At 41.9% G+C, this 26925-nt stretch overlaps 1 long non-coding RNA gene across 1 annotated transcript in view; it reads left to right on the forward strand.

Annotated features, from left to right (window-relative positions):
• Positions 1-26925, forward strand: part of LOC123598251 — a 74474-nt gene that overhangs the window by 20665 nt on the left and 26884 nt on the right. Inside the window, exons 7-8 of the long non-coding RNA XR_006712463.1 lie at positions 15298-15378; positions 17433-17475. This is a non-coding gene — a long non-coding RNA (uncharacterized LOC123598251). The remainder of the gene's footprint in view (positions 1-15297; positions 15379-17432; positions 17476-26925) is intronic.

The raw sequence follows: 26925 nt of genomic DNA on the forward strand, positions 1-26925 counted from the left end.
CTTTGCTGACCTTCTCCAAAGAAAAAGTCATTAGAATGTTGAGTTATGATCTGTTTCTTGTAAAATTGTGCCAGTCCCCCATTTATAGCCCTGTATTTCAACCAATTCTAATTACTTCTTAGATTATACTTCTTCCAACCCTTGGAAAATATTTCAAACCCTGATCCAAGCAATCAAGCATACTTCTTGGTTTGCAAGCCGATTGGGACCCAATGCATGCAAGTCTCAATGAAAGGCCTCTCCCCCTTCCCAGAAGCCACACAATCCTTATCTCCAGGACTCTCCAGGGCTCCCAAGAGCCAGCGTCATTTGGCTTCCTAACTTTGGAAGGTGACCTTTCATGGAGGATGTTGGGTGTTAGGAAGCTAATGAGGAAGAGCAAAAATTTTCTGCATCTCCCCAGGGAGGGTCTTTCCTTCTCTGTCATAGCTGAGCATCATTGGAAGTCACTGGCCATTCCCTTCCTCCGCCTCTGGAGAGTAGGCTGGTTCAGTTCAGAATCCATTGTGGGGTCCTGGGTAATAGAGTCCTTGCATTGCTTCTGCTTTATCTCTACAAAATTCCCACAAGGTTTAAAAAAAAACAAAAACAAAAACAAACCCAAAAAAAGAGTCCCTGTTGGCATGTGAAGTCAAGATCTCCTTGGTACAGCTCAAATTTGGCTGAGTCCAGTGGATGTTCTCCCTCACCTATCTTTTTAAATATATTAATCATTTCAGACAATTTAAGCAACTCAAAGATTTTCAGAAGTCTCTGTTCCTTTTATGCTTTGAATGGGAGTAGAATCACCAGCAGTGCTGAAGGAAACATTTTTATAGACTTTCTAAATCCCCCCACTGCTGAGAAGAATTAAAAAAAAAAAAAAAGAAAAGAAGCATTTCTCTTGTCTCTTTATTTCTAATCACTTTTTCCTTCTAACGGGACTGAAGCACCATGAGAAATGGCGCTCTTTTACGGCAAGGACTCATTTGCCCATAACGAACACTGAGTACAAAAGCAAATTAAAAAAAAAAAAAAACCAACCCTATGCTTAGAGAGACCATTAGGAACGATTTGACATTTATTGAACAACAGATGGCGATTAAAAGCATAAAAGCTAGATTGCCTTGCTAGAAACAAAGGGTAGTTCTACTGAGGAAGTCTAACGTTTCAATTAAAATACCTCTCAATGTCAATTAAATCATATGAAGATAAGTCTGAAAATGGTTTCTAGCTGCACTATAATCAATAGTGCAGTTAAAATCCTCATCAAGAAGCACCCAAGTTTTAAGGTTGACAGTTTGCTAAAAGATTAGCCAAAGCTTCAGGAAACCATTTCCTTCAGTGTAGGGTTCAAAAGGTAAACATTTAACCAGGAGTGCTTCCTATGTATGAAACAGATTTATTTCAATGATGGGAAAGAAGCCTCCCTGCCTTTGCTTTGTTTCAAATCTCAACCACTTTTCAGTATGGATTAGGCATTAGTGAGGGGTGGGGAAATAACCCCATTATTTCCACAGCAAGGATCTTGCTTTAATGATATCCATATCATTTGGGAAACAGCAAGTTGGAGTGGAGAGAGAAGTGGTTTGGTAATGAGACAGACCTTGGTTTGAAACATGGCTCAGTTACGTTGGATGAGTGTCTTTGGTGATCAGAATCTGTTTTTTCGTTTGTAAATTTCTCATTTTTCATTTGTAAAATGTCATCATAACATCACCTTTCTTGGATTGCCTGGTGCATTCTAGGGTCTCGGAGAATGAGGACCCCTATCTTTAGCTGTCTTTTGGAAGAACCTAATGATAGAGAATCCATTGTAGCAGATCTTACCAAAACTGAGTTCAGGGAGACAGTGGTTTTGCTACACGTTATATGCCAAAAGGTGTGCTAATGTTAGAGTAGGCAGTTAGATGGGTACTAACAGGATACGGGGAGGCCAGCAAGGACGAAGTCCTGGCCAGCTATTGGGAGGATCAGAGGCAGGTCCTGACAGCACTCCACAAGAAGCCAGATCTAACCAGACAGGCCCAAGATGGCAGATGCCATGACAGGAACCCCCTGACCAAATTGAGAAGAAAAGGCTCGGGAATTCTGCTTTCTGTCCCAATAAATACAATAAATATTCTGCCCCTCAGAACTGTCAATAAAAGGTAGAAGCCCAAGCCCCAGGGCACACAGCTCCCTCTCTCTCTCTCTCTCTCTCTCTCTGTCTGTCTTGAGCTCAACCCTTCTCATATCTCAAAAGTGTACTTTTCGCTTTTAATAAACTTTCCTGCTTGTGTTCCTCATCCTCTGTGCTATGTGTCTGTCCTTAAATTCATTCTTGTGACTAGACCAGTCATCTTCCGTGACTCCTTCAGATCTGGCTGAGACAAGGCCCCAGGACCCAAGGTCTCCCTAGTTCACCCAGCAGCAATATGGATTGAATCATTTCCCCCTAAAATTTATATCTTGAATTCTTAGCCTGCAGTACCCCAGAGTGTGACTGTTTGGAGATGGGGTTGTTGCAGTTGTAATCAGTGAAGTTAAGATGAGGTCATACTGTGTAGAAGGGTGAGCCCTCATCCAACGTGACTAGTGTCTTTATGGAAAAGACAAATATAGAGACAGCCACCCACACTGGGAGGATGCCATGTGAGCGTGAAAGCAGAAGAATCTATAAGCCCAGGGAAGTCAAGACATTGCCAGCAGGCCACCAGAAGCTAGGAGAGACACTTGGAACAGATTCTCCCTCACAGCCTCCAGAAGGAAGCAAACTTGCTGAGATCTTGATCTCAGACTCCCAGCTTCCAAAACGGTGAGATGACAAATTTCTGTTGTTGAAGCCGCCAGTTTGTGGTTCTTGCTACCACCGCCCTAGCAAACCGATACACTGTGTCAAATACATTTGGTAAACATTGGTACAGCACCCTGCTTTTGACATTTCATAAAGCAGCTTTCTAAACAAAGTCGGGTCTCTGAGAAATCCTGCTACTAAGAATTGTCTCTACCTTTGCTAAATCCAGTGTTTCCCAAACACTTGGCCATGTAAGACTTTCCCCTGTGCATCAATACCTATTTACATACTTTTGGAACTACTTTGGGAAAGAAGGCTTTGGAATGCTTTGCCCTGAACCCCACCCTGCAATTTACATTAACCCATTCCTTCACCTCAGCCCCAGGGCTGTCACTCCAGCTCTTGCTCCCTTCCCAGCCACAACCAGTCACTTAACCACGTGCTCCGCACCACTCCAGAATGATGCCAGCCCCTTCCTCATCGCTGCATCCCTGAGCACCTCTGCCGGATGCTCTCTCCCCTTTGCTCCACGTCTGCTCTCCAGGTGTTGGGTGTGGCTTGAGGAATTGATGGAACTGAGTTAAATGATGCATTTGGATCCTGGGCAGTAAAATGTAATACATTTCAAGCTGAGTTTCCACTGCCGCTCAGTAATCCTTGTATTCTTGTATTGCTTCTCCTGTGCTTGCATGCCTGCCTTTTTTTTTTTTTTTTTTTCAACGTTTATTTATTTTTGGGACAGAGAGAGACAGAGCATGAACGGGGGAGGGGCAGAGAGGGAGGGGCAGAGAGAGAGGGAGACACAGAATCGGAAACAGGCTCCAGGCTCTGAGCCATCAGCCCAGAGCCCGATGCGGGGCTCGAACTCACGGACCGCGAGATCGTAACCTGGCTGAAGTCGGACGCTTAACCGACTGCGCCACCCAGGCGCCCCGCATGCCTGCTTTTAAGCACTCACTCATTCATCACCTAGTGAGTGCCCCACCATGAGCCAGTGCCTATACCAGTCACTGGGCAGGTAGGCGAGTAGGGGAAGGCATTGATGAATCACTTCCTTCAAATGCCGCTGGTCTAGCAGAGGAGGTAAACTAACACTATCAGAGGAGAAGCATTCACGGAAGTACTGTCATATGCGGCAGAAAAAGGGAATACAGAACCGACCAACAACTGTTTGCCAGCCGAAGGTGGGAGAATATATTTCAGGCAGAAGTAATAGCGGATGTATTCAGAAAATTTCAAGTCCTGGTCAGATGTTAGGTTACTAGTTGGGGGAGAATACCATGCAAAGCTAGGAAGGAGACAGGGGTAAGAATGTTACTTGCTGAGGCATTTGCAGTTTATCTCCTAGGGAAGGGGAAGCCATTGATCTGTACATATGTAGTGATGGCATTATATGTGATTTGAATTTTCTTCTTTGTCCTTGTTAGTATTTTCAAGGTTCTCTGCCTGCTTTAGTTTTTGTGCTGCATGCACGTGTTTTTACCAAAAGGATTTAAAACATTCATACATACACAGAGGGAATCCTGGATTTTCTCACCACTTTCCCCACCAACTTATATTCTCTTCTAATAAGTGTGGTTTATTCTTTCTGTCCCTCAGTTACCTTTCTATGTATTTGGTGTATATGTACATGCATACGTGCATACATAAATGTATGTATGCACGTATGCCACGTACGTATTCATATACACATGCCTGTGACTCAGATTTGTTAGCTATAAAACAGATACAACCATGCTATGCCTCTGTTTAATGACTTAGGCTTTCACATTTGCAATATTTTCACATTGCAACTCTTTCCACACATGAGTTATTGCAATAAGTTTTTAATAAGTTTTTTAAATAAGCTTATGTATTTTGATAAATAGAGATTTTCCCACACTAGACTAATTTCTGAATTATGTTTTCCTTTTGGTGCTTTTAAGGTTTCCAGACTATACTACAGTATTTTTGCACGTGGTATGATATTAATAAGATGTGAGTTTCTTGTTAGTTTTTGATTCAAAAAGGCTAACAAAAGTCCCAATGCCATTTATTGAATAATAATACTAGTATAATCAGAAATAAAATATTTTAAATGTATATATTAATTTGGTGCCATTTTACAGGTTGGATTGGAAGGGACTGAGAACAATTAGGAGATTTTTGTAGGAAGAAAATTCCCAGGTAAGGAAGTCTAATAGCTTAAGCCAAGGAACTGGCTTTGGCAGTAAATAGGTGACCCAGAGAAGAAGACATGAAATTGAGAGGTCATTAGGAAGAGAATAAATAAGGATTTGTAACTGACTGACTGAGGGAGAGGGAGGAATCCTGTATGATTCTCAGGTTTCCAATCTTGGTGACGTTAAGTACTAAGAAATGTCCTGGACAGGAGAATAGATTGAACACAATAAAATATGCTTCGCCATCTCAATTAATCAAAATCCCGGGTAAAATGTTTAAAAATTAAAAATGCACACTAAAAGCAAGTAGGTCCTCTAATGCTGAAAATGGAAAGGGAACTGAGAGCAGTGAGAAGGAAGCAAAGCCATCTTGCTCAGGGAGGCCTGGAGGCAACAGAGGCTGGAGTGGCTATGTTTTGAACAGCATCTTGGGATGGCGTTGAGTCCACAAACACTGGGTTGGGCTGGGGGCACCGGGGGCCCCCTGGGTGAGACTTTGGGCTAGAAAAGTGCTTCATTTACTTGTAAGGGGGGAAATAATGGCTGCCCACTACATAGGGCTGCCACCTGAAACCAGCTGCTGCCTCAGGCTGAGGGTGGAAGCCATCTTACCAGGTCAACAACAGGATTGGGTCACATCCAAGCCCAGGCCCAGATACATGCAACCAGGGTGGAACAAGAACCCTGAGACCATAAACTCACTTAAACACTGGTTTGGAGCTGGTCAAGCTCACTCTGCCTGAGCAGAAGACTATAAAATTAGCCAATTGGGAGGCTAAGAAATAGAAAAAATAGTGATAGACAGATGTAGACGGATGAGTTTCACATCTAGGCTCTTAGTAGTCCAAACGCCAAATATCAAGCATAATGAGAAATCCTATAAGCCACTGGAGGAAAAAAATAAAAACGTAGACCATAATCTCACAATAATAAGGTGGGCAGCCTACCTCTTAGCAGTGATAGTTATCATAAGGCAACGGGATAAATTTTTAAAGTCCTAATGGCAAATGATTGGGGATTTAAACATTTATAATGAGTAGGATATTTTATACTTCTTGTTTTGTTTTGGGTCAGGTGCTTGTTTTACCTATTTAAAAAATTAAATAGAAGAGTACAAGTAAGAAATAGACATCTCAGGCCTACTAGGACTTAGAAAGGTTTCCACAAACAGTAACTTGAATAGATCACGCTCACTAAAAAGATTACTCAATGATATACTTTAGTTTGAAGAAAAATATATTCAGAAGGAAGAAGTGGAATGCAAGTAGCAAAGGGAGCAAATAAATTGTGGTGGTAAATCTAAATGAGAATTGACATTAAAATCAATGAGAATAACGACAGCATTGTTCATCATATGCGCTGAAAACAAAATGATCTGAAATATCAAACAAACAAACAGAGCACAACAGCAGGGGAGTGATTCTGAAGGGTTCTAGGTTCTAGGTTCAAGGTTCTAGTTTAGTTTAGAAGGAAGACAGATATGTGTATGAACTGTAGCTTTCAATAGAAAAATTTAAATTTAACTATATATATAACTTTATATATCTTTTTTTTTAAGTTTTTTTTTTTTTTTTTTATTTTGAGAGAGGGAGAGCGAGAGCACGAGCAGGGTAGGTGCAGAGAGAGAGGGAGAGAGAGAGAATCCCAAGCAGGCTCTGCACCATCAGTGTGGAGCCTGATGTGAGGCTTGAACCCACGAACTGTGAGACCATGACCTGAGCTGAAACCAAGAATTGGACGCTTAACCGACTGATCACCCAGGCGCCCCTATACCTTTATATACCTTATAAATATATCATATATATTAACTATACATACATATGAAAAATCTAGGCATAATTACTAAAGGCACAAACATAGACTATCATGCTAAGTGGGTAAAGGAAAATAAGGAAAATGAAGAAAAGGTAATTAATCCACAAAAAGTAGGACAAGAAAATGCATGAAGGAAAGTAAAAGCACAGCAAATAGAAAACGTCAGAGGCGGGGCGCCTGGGTGGCTCAGTTGGTTAAGCGGCCGACTTCGGCTCAGGTTATGATCTCCCGGTCCGTGGGTTCGAGCCCCGCGTTGGGCTTGTGCTGACAGCCCAGAGCCTGGAACCTGTTTCAGATTCTGCGTCTCCCTCTCTCTCTGCGCCTCCCCTATTCACGCTCTGTCTTTCTCTGTCTCAAAATAAATAAACGTTAAAAAAAAAAAATTAAAAAAAAAAAGAAAACGTCAGAGGAATTTATAAACACATCAGTGGAATGGCAGAGAGGCCCCAGAAAATAACTTAGGTGTGGAGCTTGGTTTATTGAAGGGACATCAACACCAGTGGGGAAAGATACCCTACAAACTCCACAATGTTGAGACAGCTGACTTTCGGCAAGGAAGGCAAAGGAGAATTAGATTATGACTTCACACCATACACAAGCAAATTCCAGACAAAAGTGTGGAAAATGAAACTCTAGGAAGCGAAAAGAAACTACTAGGAAAAACATGTTTAAAAAAAAACCATAGAAAATAATTGAAAAAAATGTGGACTAGAGATAAAGAATGAATTTTTTTTTTAAAGATCAAAAAGCACATTCTATTATGGAACAGCTAGATAATTTTGACTCCACAAGGCAAAATGCTCAATAAATTGAAATTTAAAAACAACCTATGGACAGGAGAGGGTATTTTTTGTGCCCACGGGAAAGGATCAGTGTCCACAATAAATAAAAAATCCCTATGAATGAATAAGAAAAATACAAAGAAAATACAGGGAAAAAATGTCAAAGGATATGAAAAGCAAGTCACAGCAGAGAAGTGAGTGAACAATAAACACAAGAATTTTGAAAAGCGTTCCATTTTAGTAGTTATTTGGCAAAATGCAAATTAAAATAGGGAACAACATCTTTTACCCTCTGTGTGCAAAAAGTAAAGTCTGACACTTTTACGTATTGGTGAGCATGTGGACAAAGATAACCAATCAACCACTGAAAGAGAAATAGACCTAATGTTCAGGCTGGTACTTCACTATTTTCCCCTTTTGTTTGTTTTGCATTGCATCCCAATCCTGGCACAGGACAAAGGCTGTAGGCAGAGCACATGACATGATTTTTGAATGAGCGAATGAATCCCCCAAATAAACTAGGTATCCTCTCTTTCTCTGTTTGTGGACTGAATGTATGTGTTCCCCCCACCGCCCCAATTCAGATGCTGAAACTCTATCCCTCAATGTAATGTTATTAGGAGGTGGGGCCTTTGGAAGGTAATTAGGATTTGATGAGGTCATGAGGGTGGGAGCCCTCCTGAAGGGGATTAGTGCCTTTATAAGAGGAGACACCAGTGAGCTTGCTTTTCCTCTCCACTCTCCCACTTTGTGAGCATCCAGGAAGCAGTTGACAGTCTATGACTGAGGAGAAGGCTCTCACCAGAACAGACCATGTCGGCACCATGATCTCAGACTGCCTGCCTCCAGAACAGAGAGAAAAGAAAGGTCTGTTGTTTATAAACCACCCGGTCTATGGTACTTTGTTATAGGAGACGGAACAGACTAAGACACCTTCCTTGACACCTTATTTCATTTTGTTTGTATCTTTTTATGGCGCTTACGTTATTTTGCTTCTGTTAGAGTCATTTGTTAGTGTGTGTACTTGTCTTATTTTATTCTCCATTTTCGTCCTTCCAGTGGCAAAAATTTTGAAGGCTGGCACTATTTTATATGTGACTTTTCTATTACTCGCAGCCTACTACCTTGGATATAATGGGTGCTCAATAAATATTTGTTAGATTTAATTCAATAGAGGTAAAAATCATGTCATCTTCTCTAGAAAAATGTGCTGGCCATGAGAACCATTGTTTACCAGTGAATCTCCTAGAACTTTCATGTATCAATTTTAAAGGGCTTTGTAGCCTATGAACACTACATGAGGTGGGCTAAAAACATTTTTAGCCCACCTCACATTTTAAGCTTTTCCTTCTGAGAGGAAAAAAAAAATCGCTAGATTTATTCATTTATTCTAGGAAGATTGTACTTAGAGGAGGAAATGAGGGTTATGGCAGCAATCCAAGCATCCTGAAAATGCGTTGGAATTCCCCCCAAATAGGATTTACCTTTCTTCACACCACTGATGCTCTCTTTGCATTTTGATCACTAAAGACAATAGGATCTCCAAGCGATTTTGGGTTTCCTGGAGAGCGAGTTTTGGTTTAATTAGGTCCCACTGTATGAACTGCAGTTTGATTCACACTGGTGGAGAGGAGAAGGCATTCTCTCTCCTTGTTTCTTCCCCACACCTCCTCCTCCATGTCTTTCTAAACCACATCTCCTTTCCACCTATCTTTCTTTCTCATTGCTTGTCACCCTTCATAGGCTGTTCAGTTACAACTTAGTTCCTTCTGTTAAATCTCTGCCTCTAAAGCCCATACCTGTTGTAGCTTCTCCTTGTCCACACCAAGTGATCTTTCTCAGGGATGAGGAAGGAGGGCATTTAGTATGGTACAGACACATTCTGTAAGCCACCCTAGAAAGAACTATCACTATTCAATGAGTGTTCTCTGGTGGTTTAGGACATGGGGAAAATTTAGCAACCCAGGATGCCTGGGCATCACTGGGCAGAAATAATTGCTAATTAGTATCCTACTAGCTTGGGAGCATTAATTGGCTTTGGGGGATCTGCTTTCTAGACCCAAAGTGTATTTTGTTCATTTTAGCTTGCTATATAGGATGAGGGAGGAATAACAATTACTGAAATAGTTTCATTTCAGTAATTCAACCTAATGAAGACTTGTCATTTGAATGATTATTCAGTAGTTGGTCCTTGTTTTTTCTGCCAAGGTTTTAGAAAAACAAGCTCAGATATTTCTCAAGCCTGAGAAAACACAGCCTTTCCTTTAAAATAATTTAGAGAAATTTATTTTATTCACGGATACAGGAATGCTCACAAAAGAATTGTCATCCTATGTGATTATGTAAGTAGAGAGAAAAGGAAAGAAGATATCTTTTGAAACATATCATTTTCATTTCTGAACACATCAAGCAATAATATAAAATAAAGTGCCTCAAATTGATATCTTTAATTTTCTCCTAGAAAGAAAATTTGTCAGCTATTTTATGATTTATTGAGGCTAAAGCCATACGTGAGGACAAGTTTTTATGATTAATTAAATAAAATTACTTGAGCATAATACTCATGATGATATTATCTTTGAATTAAAACTCACTTGAATAAGATTGATGACATTTTCAATCAGCAGATTAATTAAACTCTTTTGTTAATTACACATAAGTCAATATGTTTGGATTATGTATCAATCAATATGCTGAAGCAACATCCACTTACTTTGCTCTAGAAAATGGCTTTGCTGATATTTTTTTAGCAGCTTATTTTAGAAGTTAGAGTTCTTTCATTTTCTTTATACCAGAGGTCTCAATATTTAGCAAACTTAGATGTGAAAATAATTGTCACAACATTTTTTTTTTTGCTTTTTTTTTTTTTTTTTTTTTTGTCTTTGCGAAAGTCTTTTTTTGGGCTGACTGAAATGAGCTGTTTTTTTGTTTAACATTCTGGTTTTTTTCTAATTTTATTATTATCTTTTTATTTGAGAGAGTGTGAGTGGGGGAGAAGGGGGAGAGAGAGAATCTCAAGCAGGTTCTACACCCAGTGCAGAGCCCAACGAGGTGCTCGATCCCATGACCCTGCGATCATGATCTGATCATGACCTAAGCCAAAATCAAGAGTCTGAAGCTCAACCTACTGAGCCACCCAGGCGCCTCTGTGTTTAACGTTCTGAAGAACTGTTAACCTGTTTCTGTACCTTACTCTACCTTTGACAATTTCCATCCCTCGCCCTCCTGCCCAGTCCCATTACTAGAGCTTTAATTACCGTTGACTTCCTACTTGTCTTTGTAGGTAGAGGTGGGCGGGGCTGGCGGAGGGGGGGGGCGGGGAGGGTGACTAGTGCTTTGTGACACCGAGACACAGAAAGGTAGTTTACTTACCATCTTACAGAGCTTAGGAACTAGTGATAAGCCGACACACCGGTAACTGTTTTGAGTGCCTCTATGAAGCCCAGGAAAACTAAATGCTGTGGTTGGACAATCAACCCAGAGCCTCTTCTCCTCCTACAAGTTTCCAAGCATTTATTTTCTGTATTTTTATTCACTGGGCCAGATTCTTCTCTCAGTCTGGCAAGAGTTTACATGCTACAAATAGCTACCCTTGAATGAGTGGGAGTTTTCTAGGCTCTCGGAGAAGCCAATTTGGGGCCGTTATTTAGCTCCTGTCAAAGCCTCGCTGAGACAACTGATATTTGAGAAATAGAGTTTATAGATGTACAGTCTCCTATGTGGGCTAAAGCTATATCCTTGATCACCAGAAAGCTCTAAATGTGGTGCTCATTAGTTTACCCTTTCCCAGTGGAAGTTCTTTCATGAATCATGTTTTAGTGCTAGGTCTTTATCTTTTTTTTTTTTTTTTTTTTTTTTAAAGCATTTAATACTGGAAACAGTGAAGTGAAGAATATTTCTGAAGCTTCTGTAAAAACTGCTTAAAGATACTGCCCATTATGTTGTTCAATGTTCCTTGCGCAAGAACTCATGTGATGAATTCCTTTGAAAATTTATTACCAGGAAAAAGTTTGTCTCTACTGCAGTAGTGAAAGTTTTGCTTTTTTTCAGACAACGAACGCCATATCCTTTATTGTTTCTCTTTATGCATTGGCTGTCAGGAAGCTCAGAATTAAAGTAAATGCTGTGTCATTAGAAGAGAGAGTAAGAAATACCAGGCAGTTTCCAGGAGGAGCATAGGAGCGAATCTTTGTATTCCTGTTATCTGTTCACTTGCTGATGCAGTGGACATTTACTAAAGGGCCACTGTGTCCCAGACACCAAGCCAAAGGTTGGGGAGAAGACCACGGTCCTTACCCTGAAACAGATTATGGTCTGGGAGGGGGACAAGATATACACACGAATGAATCTGCCAATGGGCTGCAGGAGGTAAATAAGGGAGCGCTTAGTTCTGCGAGGAGACAGGAAAGGTCCCCCAGATGAATTATGGAGAAAAAAAAAAATCGCTGGGTAGACATGGTCAGGGTAGGGCACAAAGCTCAAAAGGGAAAAGCAGCGAAGCAGCCACAGCAGTGTGTGAGGGGAGGGTTAAGAAATGACGGCAGAGAGATGGGTAAAACCCAAATGTCAAAGGCTCCTGTGACTCACCTGGAAGTCTGTGCTTTGTCCTCAGGGGGAATGTAGATTTGTAAAAGTATTTTTTTTTTTTTTCAGTTTATTTATTTGGAGAGGGGGTTGGGGGAGTGCACAAGCAGGTGAGGGGCAGAGAGAAGGAGACACAGAATCCCAAGCAGGCTCCTGGCATCTGCTCAGAGCCGGATGAGGGGCTTGGAGCCCAGCAACCGGGAGATCATCATCTGAGCCAAGATCAAGAATCCCTGGCTCAACCGACTGAGGCACCCAGGTGCTCCGATTTGTAAAAGTAGTTTAAGGCACGTGATCAGATTTGCATTTGAGACCGCCTTCTGGCAACCTAGAAGGAGAAGATTTGGGAAGGGGGCCAGATGAGAAGCAGAGGGCCCGGGCCGGTGGGGGGAGGCTGGTGGAAAGCACAGGAGCTACAGGGGAGGGACGGGGCTGAGGCTGGGGCATGAGGAGAAGCAGCAGCGAGGACCACAAGCCAGGTTTCTGGCTCCGGAGACTAGGGATGAAGGCGAAAGGAAGGGAAACAGCTGCAACCGCTTGGGCTGGGATATTCCGCTCTGGTTGTCTGGAGCTGCGGGGCCTGGGAGGGCTATGAGGGCCGCTGCTCCTCAGTTGCCAGTGAGAGGTAAGGTTCTGCCCCGCAGGAGGGAAGTCCCACCTCTGAACCGTTGATGGAGCTCTGGGAGTTGTTTCCGCCCTGGAGACAGGCAGAGTCCTCGATCCAGCAGATCCGTAGAGGAGTGGGAAGTGTGAGGATAAGAAAGGGCGAGGCGGTGGGTGGGGGTCGGGGGAGGGGGGGTGGGCAGAAATACTGGTGTCCTTCCTGGAGGCTTGGGAGGCGCGGGCAGACAGAAAGGGAGGCCCTGGGGGGGCGGGCAATGGTGTAGGCCTAGGCACCCCGCCCTCCCGTGGTCAGTCTGGGAGGTTCATCCACCCGCACCCTAGGAAATCCAAAGCTCAACTCCTGCTCTTCCACCCTCCTCCCCACATCACCCCCTTCTCTACTCTCCCTTTGAAGCAGAAACCTACCCTTTTCCGAAGCCAGATCCTCAGTGTCACCCTTGAGGCCTTAAGCCCCCCCACGACTTACAGGGAGCGTTCAGTTTCTTATTAAGCCCTTCCTTTGTCTCCGGCCCACCCTTGCCCCAGTCACTGCCTTAGTTCAAGCTTCTGACACTTTAAAAAACAATTTTTTTTTCATTTATTTATTTTTGAGAGACGATGTGAGCAGGGGAGGGGCAGAGAGAGAGGGAGACACAGAATCAGAGAAGCAGGCTGCAGGCTCCGAGCTGTCAGCACAGAGCCCCAGGCAGGGCTCAAACCCCGGAACCGCGAGATCATGACCTGAGCCGAAGTCGGACACTCAACTGAGCCACCCAAGCACCCCCAAGCTTTTGACACTTTTGGCATGGGTTGTGGCAGTGGTTCCCAGTGGATCTTGCCTCCCTCTAGTCTAGCTCTCAAATTTGTTCTCATCACTTCCATGCTAAAAGTAATACAATGGACTCCCATTTCCTGCCTGACCAAGTCCAAAGCCTTAGCTTGATATACAAGAGCTATTTAAACAGTGCAGTGTAAGCAGCCATCTTGCCGTCATTCTTTTGCATATGAACAGTGCAAAGTACAAAGAAGTCTCCGGAGCCCTTGGCCACATTCCTCCCCCTCAACCTTTCCTTAATCTGGGATGACAATGGACAGTCCACCCATCCAAGGTCAAGAGCAGAAAACGGCGCCATGTTTTGTGGAGTTGTGAAATCTACTGCTACCTTTCCATCTTTGGGAAATTTCCTGATACTGAACTGCAGTATATTTTCTCTGATCCCTACACTTTTGCACCTGCCATTTCCTTTGCCTGCAACGACTTTCCCTTCTTCATTTGGATAGATTTATTCAAGAAAGAATACAGAAGTAGTGAATTCTGTACAAGAAGGGATGTTTTGTCCAGGTGATAGTTAACCCAAAGGTTGTTTTCTTTCTCTACCTGGTCCCATCCAAGCCAGGATTTATAAAATCCTTCCCATGGCTATAGTGCAGTTCAAAGAGACAGAAAGATCAGAACAAAGAACAAAAAGTCACCTCTGGGTAACTATTAGAGGCAGCCACTGTTTGTAGAGAGTGCACTTTAGAGGAACCCAAATCTCCTCAGAAATAAGCTTGATGACTTAACAATAAATTTTGAACAATTGTGGACTGAGAAACAAAGTTCTCTGTCATTTGAAAGAAAGCCGTGATACAGTGAAGCGTCCTTTGCAGAGCACAGGGGTTTCAGATGTAGAATTTTTGTGAAGATGAAGAATTTGGTGCAAATAATGTAGCTCCAGGGCAGAGGGAAAAGAGCATGTGCCCTGAATCCAGAGAGACGTTTCTCTTAGCACTATTTGGCTAAAAGTTTTGCCGATTCTGAGGTGAGGGAGAACGAGTAGTTTGCTCTGTGTTTTCATGCCTTTATAACTGTTTAATAATCCATATACAATCAACTTCAAAGTAAGCATTGATTTAGTCATTCTCAGCTGGGGAAGCAAATATTATAAACTTGAAACCCTTGGTTAAAATTAAGAGCAACTATCAGTCATCATGCTGTTTGATAAGCCCAGGAAGAAAAGAATCCTACATGTTAAATGCTTTGAATTTTGAAAGTGCTTCACGGATGAGATAAGGATATTTACATTCTGTGACCACAACTACAGAGCTAGTGAAGAACGCAGGTAAGAGAACAGACTAGGAGGGGAAGGGCAGTATTGAAATTTAAGTTTATGCAGGCAGGCTTTGTCTGCTAATAAGTTTATGGGAAAGGAGCGGGAAGCTTCTGCCTCAGATTCAGTAACTATAAATTTCTCCCCGAGATGGTCATTTAATGTTAACTACAAAATTGCTGCTTAATATTCATGGAGTGCAACCTTCCCCACTGCTGCACGTGCAAAATATTCTATTATTTCCTTAATTCATATTTGTTTTGTAGGAAATGGAATTTGCTTACTTAATTTGTAAATAGATGCAAACAGCATTTTGTTAATCTATGTAAAAATTGTTCTTGCGTTAGTTGGAAAATCCTTTTATCTCTGGACTCTTTTTTTTTTTTTTTTTTTTTGTAGGTTGCAGGTACATACCTTCCTTTAGCTGGTTTGGAACCAAAGACAACATGAGGGTTGGTTCCTATAACCCACTAACTTTAACTTATTGAGCATTTCCTGTGTGCCAGGTGCTGTATTGAGTGCAATGCCCATCACCCTGTAATCTGGCTGTATGAGTCCGAGTTCAGTCAAGGAAAGAGAGCAACCATGTGAGTGTCATGGGATGAGGGGCTCATTCGGGGTCGAGCTGGGGCTGGCTCATGAGCTCCTGAGAGCACTTGTGCGCCTTTCTTCCCAACTCCATGTTCAATGACTTCATATCGATGGCTTGAAAAGTGGGAGTATTTGGACCACAGATATCAGCAAAAGCTGCAAATTGGGTTCTCCCTGGAAAGCAGGTTTATTACATACCTGTGCAAGGTGGGGAAGTGAAAGCCTGGGAGAGGGAGCTGAAGGGTTGGCGGTGTCATTTACCGGTTGTCCTGAAGCAGTGGCCCAGATAGGCAGTTCGGAGCTCGCAGTGAGATCTGGGAAACTAAGCACGTCCAGTCGCTGAAGGTGGATTGCAAGGGGAGGATTACTTGGAGAGGACCGAGGGGAGCTATAGCTTCTGTGTGGCACCTGCCTCTGTGGTTTGCAGCCAAGCATCTGGGGTGGGCTTGTGGCTGCTCTTGATGAGCAGAAGCCGCCGTCTGGGGGACAAGCTAGGTGTGGAGCAGAGGGAAGTCAGCACCGGCTGGGATCCGTACTGCTGTGTCACCGTCACCATGTCTGACTGCAGGGAAAGGTCTCCTGCCCTTCCCCTCTCTCCTGTTTCACTTCCGTCTCCCAAATTTTGGACAGGTTTCTCTTTTGGCCAATCCTAACCTTGAGCCCTCTGGGAAACAGTTGTCATCACGGTTCCCAGCTTAACCAAGTTGACATGGCACAATCCCACACGCTTCCCCAATGGGGCGGTGAGACGGATATCATGCTCTCCATTTTTCAGAAAAGAAAACCAAGATCCAGTGAGGTTATACAAACATGTCACTAGGTCTGTTAGATTCCGAAGCCTATCTTCTTCATTACCATAGTACCCTGGGAGTGTGTTTATTCTCATTTTGTCTTTTTTTGGCTGTTTGTAAAATAATGGCCCAAATCAAAGAATCCCTTCCCAAAAGTGCCACACGTAAACATTTGTCATGGGTGAACCCATCTGACAATTATCATAAGTGTTCTAGTGCCCAGGATGACCAGGTAAGATGAGCATTTACAAAAAAATGTACATTAACAGGGCTTACTCCAGTCTGTTATGGTGTGTCTGGGCCTTAATTCTGGGGATACAAGGATGCTGGGAATGGTGAGATAGGATGTCTGCCATCAAGGAGCACACTGTCTAAGAAAAATAGAGCAGTAATTTTAGTTCCAGACCATTTTATGTACTTTTCCAGATTTACTCAGCCCCACTTGCCCTCTTGGCCTTAGATGGTTGCTGGGTGGATGGCCTGGCCAACACTGCCATAGTCTGAATGTACCGCCACCACCTGGGCTCAGCATGGGTTTCATTTTGTCCACCGGAGTGGGGGCCTTCGGGCTTCTCGGCTCAGATCTGACCTGACCAAACACACAAGGCCTGTGACTTCCCTGGCACTTCTGGGCTGAGAGGTAGCCGTGCATCATTGGCCCTGGGCTGGGCTTCTCCAGCGGCTTCCTGGAGGGACCGGATGTCATAACTCAGAAGTGAGTGGGGAGGTGATACATTGGGGGGGTGACCTTTGAGCAATGGTAGATAAGAGTTGGAGGATCCTGGCTGATATATCCTCCTTTCCTGTCCGCGTGGACTGTTCCAGGTATAGTGGTTCCACATAGCTGACTAGGAGGGGTGGAGAGTCATGTGACTGAATAGCTGACTATGTTTTCCAGGAAGATGTGGCCAGCTCAGTAATCCACCACTTTGTTTATGCCTGTCCTCCTTCCCTTCCTCTCTCCCCTTCTCCCTCATGGTCGCTTCCCTGGAATTGCACCTCTGCAAAACGTTGGCCTCTCATCTTTGCCTCAGACTCATCTCTAGGGAGCCTAGGCAAAGATAATTACCTAAAGGTAAACAAATGCTAAAAAAAAAATTATAATAATGGCATGTATAAAATACTATTGGAGAGGGTTGCTAAAAATATAAAATATATACATAAATATAATATATATATATATATATATATATATATATATATATTCAAAGCCCAAACCTTTCATACCTAACTCATTAATTTCTGAAATTAATTCCTAGGTGTTCCACACGTCGTGACATGACAATATATCGTGATCCTCAGGTAACGTGTTTGCATTCTAAAAGAGATCTCATTAAGTCAAAAGGATGAGTAGTATGTGTACTTCATACTGCATAGTGGGGTAGACGTGAAGGAGGAAGGAGACTCTCAAATCACATCCCGTCGGGCGCGGTCCACTTTCTCCCAACATGATAATCTTATGAGTAAGACTTGCCACAGTAGACATGTGACTTTATGTTCTAACAGGTGTTAAAATTCCTTGAATTGCCAATATTGGCAAGGAAACAACTACACGTTGACTTCAATGGCACTAATGGGTGCCTTCTTTAAGAAAGATACTTATTATTACAAGACTATTTAAAAAAACCCACTTCATCCAGAAGATCTGTAGTCCAATTGTATTAATCCCACTGCAAAGGCACAGGGAGATTCTGTTGAAATTAATAGAAAATGGCAAAATAATACCTTACGTTAATGATTAACATATTAGGAAAGTTTAAAAAGCATATTTCTAGACTCAGAGTCTCTGGAATGAGTCTATGAACATGCATATGCTCATATTTTTCAATGTGATTGTTTGGCAACTGCAGAATGGGTAAATTAGCTTCCTTTATTAAAAGAGAAGAAGTCTCCCAAATTGACTTTGGGAACTAAATCCCAAACTGCAAATAATTGAAAATAAAGGTTAAAAATGAATACGCTGATACAGCAGTCTCCTAGAACAGAGCGCATCATCACTATACAATTATAACTGGGTTTTCCAAGTGGAAGATTAAAAGAGAAACTCAGTTTTGACATTCTAGCCAAAAGGATTTTTAGCAGAACCTTGTGGTAAAAATAAGGGCAAAGGTAAAATGGTGTGTTTACCCTAAAGCGTCTGAAAATCTTCACAGTAATTAGAAAAAGGGATTTTTTTTTCCTATCAAGTTTTCATCTTCTCTCTTCTTGCTTAGAGACAGAATCATCTCGATGGAAAATTAGCAGTCACAGAGCAGTGTTCAATTTCACTAAATTATGGCACAATTCTGGTGCTGTATGTTATGAGGAGCCTTTAATGCCATTGCTGGAGGACAATCAGAGATTTTTCCAGTTCTTGGTAGTTGAATTGCAAAGGAGAATATTAATAAGATAAAATCCTGGGATGGGAAAATCTTTCAACTCTGAAATTCTATGCCTGGAAGAATCGTAAGATAGCATTTTCTCATAAAGTACCTTTGCTTTGGAAGATCCACAATCCTGATTATTATTCAAACCTAATTTCAGCTCAGAAAACTTAAGTGAAAGACAATCTTCAAGTTCTGAGGATTATAAAAGATGACAGGACGTATGTACTTTTGATCAAAAATGCACCAGGGGCAACCGCTGCCCACCAAAAGACAGCTCAGAGAGGCTGTCAGTCAGAATAACAGGGATGCAAGTCAGAGCAAATCACCGTGTCAGACTCCCGGGCAATGAAACCATTACTCCTTAAATGCTGGGCAGTTAGGAAATGTTGCTGTACCGTGAAAATGACATTATGACATTCTCGGTTTGTTATTTCTCTTTAGTTTTCATTTAACATTTATGTACTTGAAAAGGCAACCAAATTACACATTGTCCTGATTAGGGTTTGAAACCTAGCGTAATGTTCATCTCATTTTTCAACAAATATTTATCGAGTGCCTGCTATTTACCAGGCCCTATGCTAGGTCCTGGGGCTCACAAAATGATTGGATCTTGATTCCTATTGTGTAGTAGCTTACGGTCCAGTGGGATAGGAGAGTTGGAGGTATACTTGGAGATCATCTAATTTTATAGCTCAGAACCCTTGGGCCCCAAGAGAGTTAGGGACCTATTAAAGGCCACCTGGCTTGTTGGAAACAGAGGTGAGATGATTCATGGCCTCTGATTTCCACAACAGAGCTGTTTCGAATTCTTTATTCATTTATTTACTCATTAAAACATATTCATCGAGTGTGTACTCTGGGCCATTTATGTTCTCCCCCTCCTGGAGGTTACAATTTTATCAGGGAAGGGGAATATCAAAATGGTGAAGAATGTACAAATTCCTTAAGCTATAACTTTAATGTATAAATAATGTCACTTAATATTCTAGTAAGTAAATTTACACAGTATTTCAATCATTCCCCGCTACTGATGGCAGAATATTTAACATGATCAGTCTCAGGTGAATCCTATTTTTTTTTTTTTTCCACTCTTTCCTTCTCCTCATGGTTGATATTAAGTTGCCCTTAGAACTTACGGATTGTTGTGGGCCCCATCTGGTCCCAGATCGTCATTAACCAATGCGGGCAAGAGATGTCTGATTATCCCCATCCTTGATCCTCTTCATCAATCCTTTTGGCGTTTACTGAGATACCCATCAACACCTCTGGTCTACACTGCCTGGATTCCAGCAGTGAAGTTTCAGAAGACTCTGTCTTCTCTTCCGCAAAAATTTTTTAAAACATTGTTTTTAGTATCCTCTTAGACTGGAAAATTCACTCCTATCTTGCCTTTTTCTGAATTTTTTGCCTAAGTCATAAGTATTATGCCTCTAAGTTCTTTAGGGCTTTTGTCTTTTGATAGTCAAATGCCAGGATATTTAGGTTCCAAATTTAATTCCTTTAAAGCCATCATCATAGAAACGATTGTTGAAAAACTACTTTGAAACTCAAAAACTAATTGACCCCTTTCTCTTTTAGCATCCTAGTCTGAGGGCAGTGGTAAGAGTAGGGTAGTATGCTGGTTACTTTTTGCTCAAAACAAAAATACTTGTTATGTCTCATGGTTTTTGTGGGTCAGGCATTCAGAGAGGGTGCAATGAGGACAAGTTATCTCTCTTCCTGTGTCTGGGGCCTCAGCTGAAAGTCATCAACATTGTGGGGCCGAGATCATCGTAAAGCTTATAAATGCAGTATCTGGAGGTTGCTGTTGGCTGGGGGCCTAGCTGGTGAGGTCAGCCGGAAGACCCTCACGTGGCCACATCATGTGCCATGGGCTTTATTAGAACATGGTGGCTGGGTTCCAGGGGCAAGAGGTGAGAGAGAGAGAGAGAGAGAGGCAGGCAGAAGCCATATTGCTCTTTATGACAAGCCTCATCAGTCACACGGTGTCCTTTCATTGGTTGAGGAAGTTACAAAGGTCCACCTGCATTCAAGGAGAGAGAACACTGATCCCACCTCTGGATGGGGAGGCTTGTCCATGCCACACTGTGAGCATATGGACATATTTTGGTATGGCCATCTAGGGAAAACATAATCTGCCACAAGGGGGTTAGCAGAAAATACAGGGAATGAAAAACACTGGGTAACGCATCACAATATTATTTTGTCCCATTTGGTCTGCAGCTGATGGCCATCAACCACGTGTGCAGATGTGGCCAAAAGGAAGGAAAGCGTGTATTGATGGAGAATCAAAGTGTGTGTGATTGATTCTTTGAAAAAATGTCTCAGAGTATTCGTGTCCAGCTATTTTTGTCCCACTAAGGAGTGCGGTTTCTAGCTATTTGTGTCCCACTGAGGAGTGAGCTTTGCCCTACCATTCGCAAACTAGTTGTGATTATCACTAGAGGCCCTCCTTCTGTGGGTTACCCTCTCACTATTTTCCCCAGGGACTGAGTGTGTTTATGTTGGATTTTCCCACTCCTATCACCAATTCCTGCCAGTTCCCCCTTCTTTCCTTTTCTATATAATAATCTAATGGTTCAGCCTTTTGCTGGGGGAATTAATTGGGTTATCATGTCCTTAACTAATAATAGCTTTTTTTTTTTCCCCCATGAATTTTAACAGCTGCCTAATTGAAGTATCCAAATGGAATAACTAATAATGAGAAACTTAGGCTTTTAAAGCCTGACTGCAGGGCTCAAGGATGAGACCAGGGCGGGCTGGGCAGAGCAGCTCAATAGCTCCTAATCATGCCGTGCAGATGCTCATCTGTGTGGCCTGCACCCAGGGCTGACCTGCTTTCAGGAAGCTTAATTAGCAAGATGAGAAGAATTGCCTCCTTTCCATGCTTGGGTGAAGGCGTTGATCTAGCAGAACAGTAGAGCCTAGCTACTCTCCTCTTTATTAGTATATATATTTTAAATGAAATAATGTTATTATTTTATTCTGGTCATAAAATGAATTCTTGCCTACTTTCAAAAAGCTACACATTTCTGGAATTGCAGAGAAAAAAGAAAAACTGTGTGAAAACTTACCATCCAGATTTAACTCTTATAACATTTTGGGAAATGTTCTTCCATATATTTCTGTATGCGTGGTTACCTAGAGCTATACTTATACATGACTTTGTTTACATATCATACTATACATCCTGTTCTGTATCCTGTTTTGTTTTGTGTTCATTCAATAATAGTTATTTTTTCCATGTCAATTAATATTGATCCGCATCATCATTTTTATTGACTGCGCAATATCCCTCTGTGAGACATACCATAAGTTATTTAACTAATTCTATTGAACAACACTTAACGCCTATTGCAATTTTTGGATATTATAATCAATGCTCTGAAGAACTTTCTTGTACATCCATTTTTATGTACTTGTTCAAAAATCTCTTTGGGATAGTTTCCTACACAGGGAAATTACTAGGAGTTTTTTTTGTTTTTTGTTTTTTTTTTTTTTTTTTTTTTTAAGAGACAGTAGGAAGCTGCTGTGGGGGGAAAGAAATCTGAGTAAGCAGCCTAGTTCCAGAGAATTTGTGGAAAAAATATACATAAAAGGCTCTATTGAGTTAGGAGACTGATTTAGACAGCTCAGAATGCAAATTAAAAAAAAAAAATCTTCAAGAAAATCTTGTAGCCTAGAGTGGAAGATAGACCCTTACACAAATTCCCAGGAGAGGCATGAACAAAGTACCATGGCAAAGATTAAAAACAAAAAAAAAGGGGGGGGGGAGGTATTAAATCTGAGCAAGAGAAGTGGGGGAAGAATTAGAAGAGAAAACAAGTGGGTTGGGCTTGTGGTTGGGAAGGAGTTGAAGACATGAATCCATTAGTTTACTCAGGGTGCCATAACAAATACCAGAGACCAAGTGCATTAAACAACAGAAATTTGTCATTTCATAGTTCTGGAGACTGGAAGTCCAAGATCAAGGTATTAGTAGGGTTGGTTCTTTCTGAGGGTCATGATGAAAAATTCTGTTCCAGGCCATCTCCTTGGCTTATAGATGACTGTTATCTCCCTATGCCTTCATATCTTCTTCCCTCTATAAGAGTCTATCATGAAATCTCCGCTTCTTATGAGGACACCAGTCAAATGAGATTAGTGCCCATCTTAATGACCTCATTTTAACTTAATTACCTCTTTAAAGACCCTGTCTCCAAATACAGTCACGTTCTGAGGGACTGGGGGTTAAGAGTTCAACCTCTGAATTTTGGGGGTGACATAATTCAGCCCATAATAGCAAAAGAATGGAGAAATGCTTGTATAAAAGCCCAGAGTCAGGCAAGGGTGCTGTGGTTGTGGGAGACTGAGGAAGCTGTAAACTAGGTGGAGAAGGTCTGGGGGCTGGGATTGAAAAAAGAGAAAAGTGGTGGAAGGCGTGTCTGTGCTGGGAGGCAGTCTTATAAAAATCCCTGAGAAAGGTGGGCTTTATTCTGCAGTGGGTGGGGAATCATGGGTAATTCTAAGGAGTGACATGATCAGGTTTGTCCTTCATTTAGATGTTGCTGTCAGAATACCAAGTATTGGTATGGATGTGGAACATCTGGAACCCTCATGCACAGTTGGTGGGAATGTAAAATGGAATTATTTTTGGAAAATAGTTTCGTACATGTACCATATGAACCAGTATTCCTCTCCTAGGTATCTATCCAAAAGAAAGGGGAGTGTGTCTAGACAATGATTTGTACATGAATGTTAATAACAGCTTTATTTGCAATTGCCCCCAACTGGAAACAATTCAAATGTCTATCAACAGGTGAATGGCTGAAGAAATTGTGGTATATCCATTCAGTATAATACCACTAAGTAATATAAAAGAAAGAACCATTGATACAACAATGTGGTTAAATATCAAAATAATTATGGTGAATGAAAGCATCCAGCACTCCCTCCCCCCAAAAGACCCTCAAGTACGTACTGTGTGATTCCATTCATGTAAGATTCTAGAAAATATAAACTAATCTGGGAATGAGGGTTGGGGCAGCTGGGGCAGGGGTGGGAAGGAGAGATTGCAAAGGTGCATGAAGGAACTTTTGGGAAGGATAGAATTGTTCATTATCTTGATTGCAGTGGTTTCTTGGTTGTATACAGATGTCAAAAGTCATCAAATTATACAAGTACAGGCAACTTATTGTATGTCAATCATACCTCAATAAAAAACGCCAAGCCAACAAAAGGGAAACAAAACCAGAATCAACAAGAAAGGAAGTCTGTAGGGTGGATAAAAAAAAGAAATTGGAACATAACCTTGAGGAAGGGAGACCAGTTAGGAGATGACTGTAGACTTGCGAGAGATTATAGGAATCTGAATGAGTCTGGGTAGGGGTGCCCGCTTGGCTTTGCTCTGCTTTTGTTCTGGGACATATGCTTTTAGGAACTGAAGTGCTGTGGGCTGCAGAAGGACGCTTTGAACTTGTGTGATAGTGGAGGACACCAGCCTTTCTTCATCTCAGTCTCCACTATAGGTTAGGCATAATTTTAGACATTTGTAGTAGTGGTGAATAAGACAAATATCTTCTGGGCTCTAAAGGTTACCATGCTAGTAGGAGACCAAAAAATAACATGTCAGGTTAACTGCTATGAAGAAAAAGCAGGGTCAGGGGCCAATTAATGGATGGGCATTGGGTATAAGAACCATTCCAGTGAGGTATTTAATAAAGGCCCCTCCAGAATGGTGAGCTCAGGTCTGCATGAAGTGGTGAAAGAGGTTAGTTGAGATCAGGGACAAGTATCCTAGGCTGGGAGACAGGCAAGTGCAAAGGTCTTGAGGTGGCAATGGAAGTGGCTTGTCAAGGAGAAGGCTGGAAAGAGTACAGAGCACAATAGCAGAAGCTTAAGTAGGTTCTTGAACTGCCGCCATCGTGTGCGCAAACCAGCTTGCTGGTAATTTATACTGGGCATTTCCTCTTACAACAATGTTCATGCTAGAATGTTGAAAAGTTTAAGTGCTGTTTGAAATACTGTTAGGTTGGCTGTAGCTTGGATTCTGTTTCCTAGGCCCTCTCCGCCCTCTTTTCTTTTTGCAAGGTTGGGGTCGGTTATGGCATTTGTTTTAATGGGATTTAATCTACATTTCATTGGGGTCGAAGATGTGAGAAAAGTCTTATGGAGGTGTCTTAGTTGATCGTGTACCTTAATGCCCAATGCTGGGTCAAATCCCACAATTAAAACAAACCTAAGTATGACTGAGAATTGGATAATCACTAATGGTTGAAAAATTAAGATCATTGACACATCCTTATAACATCTGCTTCAAAAAATATGGCATTAAAAGGGAGCAACAGACATTTTTTGGTCACCTCTTGTGAGGCGAGCATTTCTACCTGTCTTAATTCTTTCTCTCAGCAATCCTCTTATTAACACTATTTTGCAGCTATAGAAACTAAATAACTTGTCCAAGGTCACACGGCTAGTAAATGCCAGAGTTAGGATTTCAAGTCACGTCTGCTGCCTCCTGCTTGGAACTCCTGTCGCTCTACCACGTCAGTGTTTAGTGCTATGCCTCAACGTACATAAAGCCATGCTGTCAGGGACTGAATAGAGAGGCAGTCCTTTTAAGAAAGCAAACAACTTCCTTGAGAAAGAAGCCTCAAGGCTTTATCTCTTGACTGTCAGACCTATCTGTCTGAATGTTCCGGAAGAGCCTGTGCCCGGCTCAGCCATTTCTCCCTTTCCAGAAGGATTCTCCAAAGGGACTGGGAGCAGAAGGAGGCTGAGGGAAGTGGCTGGGTCAGCTGGGTATGATTGAACACTGTGCCAGTATCGAAGACCTGATAGAAATCTGGGGCCTCTGGGCACTCGATTTTTAAAGTAATCCTGTCAGTTCCCTAATAATAGTAATAAATTAACCAAACAGTGGATTCAGTGGTATTTTATGTCCTAAGGGTATTGCTTTCACACTTCAACTTGATAGCATGATTTATCAAGAGATAAATTACAGCTGGGAACGAATGGATTTACTGGTGTCAGAGAGACGACAAGTATATTCCGAAGATGTTACCAGTGACAGGCATATACCTGACAAGCATACTTGAAAATCCCCCAACAAAAAGCTTCTCTTCAAAGGCTGAATAACTTTAATCTTCACTTTAGATGTAGGTTATTGCAAGGACAGAAGGATTTTGATGGTATAATTAGCCCCTTCCCAAATCATTATGACCCAAAAGTACTAATTACGTTTATCTTTGGAGATGGGGTTACGTAGCCAAGCCTTTTCTCAAGCCCATCAGGACGATAAGTAAATAAATGAATGTGGGGGTTATGCTACTCTAAATGAACGTCTAACTGCTGGCTCCCCCCAATCCTCCACTGCCAATCGGCCGTTACCACGTGTCTGTCGTTCTCATGTCAGTGCACATGACGAAGATAGAGTTTTCTTGTTGGATTTGCTTACTGAGCAAGCCAACCTCATCTTTGGATGTAAGGGAAAGTGGAATTACTTCCAAGATGTTGCTCAAAAGAGGATCCAGAAAGCAGAACTGAGAAAGAAAGCGCAGGTACAGGGTAAGGATGGCCTGAGCTCTCAAGGTTAGATGAGGACTCCTTGGAGATGTGAGAAGATGGCCCCCTCCACATGGAGGCAGACCCAGAAGTGCGAGCTGAGAGTGCATCCTGCCTTGTAAATCCATAGATGCGTATGGGGCTCTCTCTAGAATGTAACTTTAAGAAAAAGCGTATTAGAAGAATTCATGGTGACTTATGGTCTAATGAATGTGTTCCCAAAGCCTTTTTTGAGTCTTTTATGAGAAGCATGAAAATGGGCTTATTTTGGGGGGCAGGAGTAGTGAGGAGAAGTAGGGGTAGGGTAGGATGTGTGCTCTTAGTGCTTAACAGTATCTTGAAAAATAACTCTAAGCTTGGGGTATTTACCTCATAGACGAAACAAGTTAAGTGTGGGTTGAGCCTTGCACATTCAAAACATGTCTTTAAGACAAATTCCAAAGTCTGGGAACTGTACAATTAATAAACAAACATGTAATATTTTACCAAAAAATCAACACAAAAAAATTATTAGGAAAAATAGATGTAGAAATAAGATTTAACTTCAGAAGTAAGCGAGCAGATAAGCTCATTAATGAGTGGTCCACTCAAGAAGCAAATAGGATTTAAAATGTTCCCAGCTTTTGGGTGGTTTAAAGCTAGCCATAACTAGACAAATATGTACACAGATTAAAAGAAAATGGTGCAATGCCGTTTCTTGTTAAATCCCTTTAAAGTTTTCCAATAGCCTGAAGCATTTGTCAAAATCCCAGGGAGGTGCAACAAAGAACTATTTTAAACCTCCAAATTCAGGGCACCTGAAGAAGTAAAGGTGCATGCCATTTTCCCTCTTGGGGATAAATAG

Source organism: Leopardus geoffroyi, chromosome A1, assembly GCF_018350155.1.
Source record: "Leopardus geoffroyi isolate Oge1 chromosome A1, O.geoffroyi_Oge1_pat1.0, whole genome shotgun sequence".
Lineage (NCBI taxonomy): Eukaryota > Metazoa > Chordata > Mammalia > Carnivora > Felidae > Leopardus > Leopardus geoffroyi.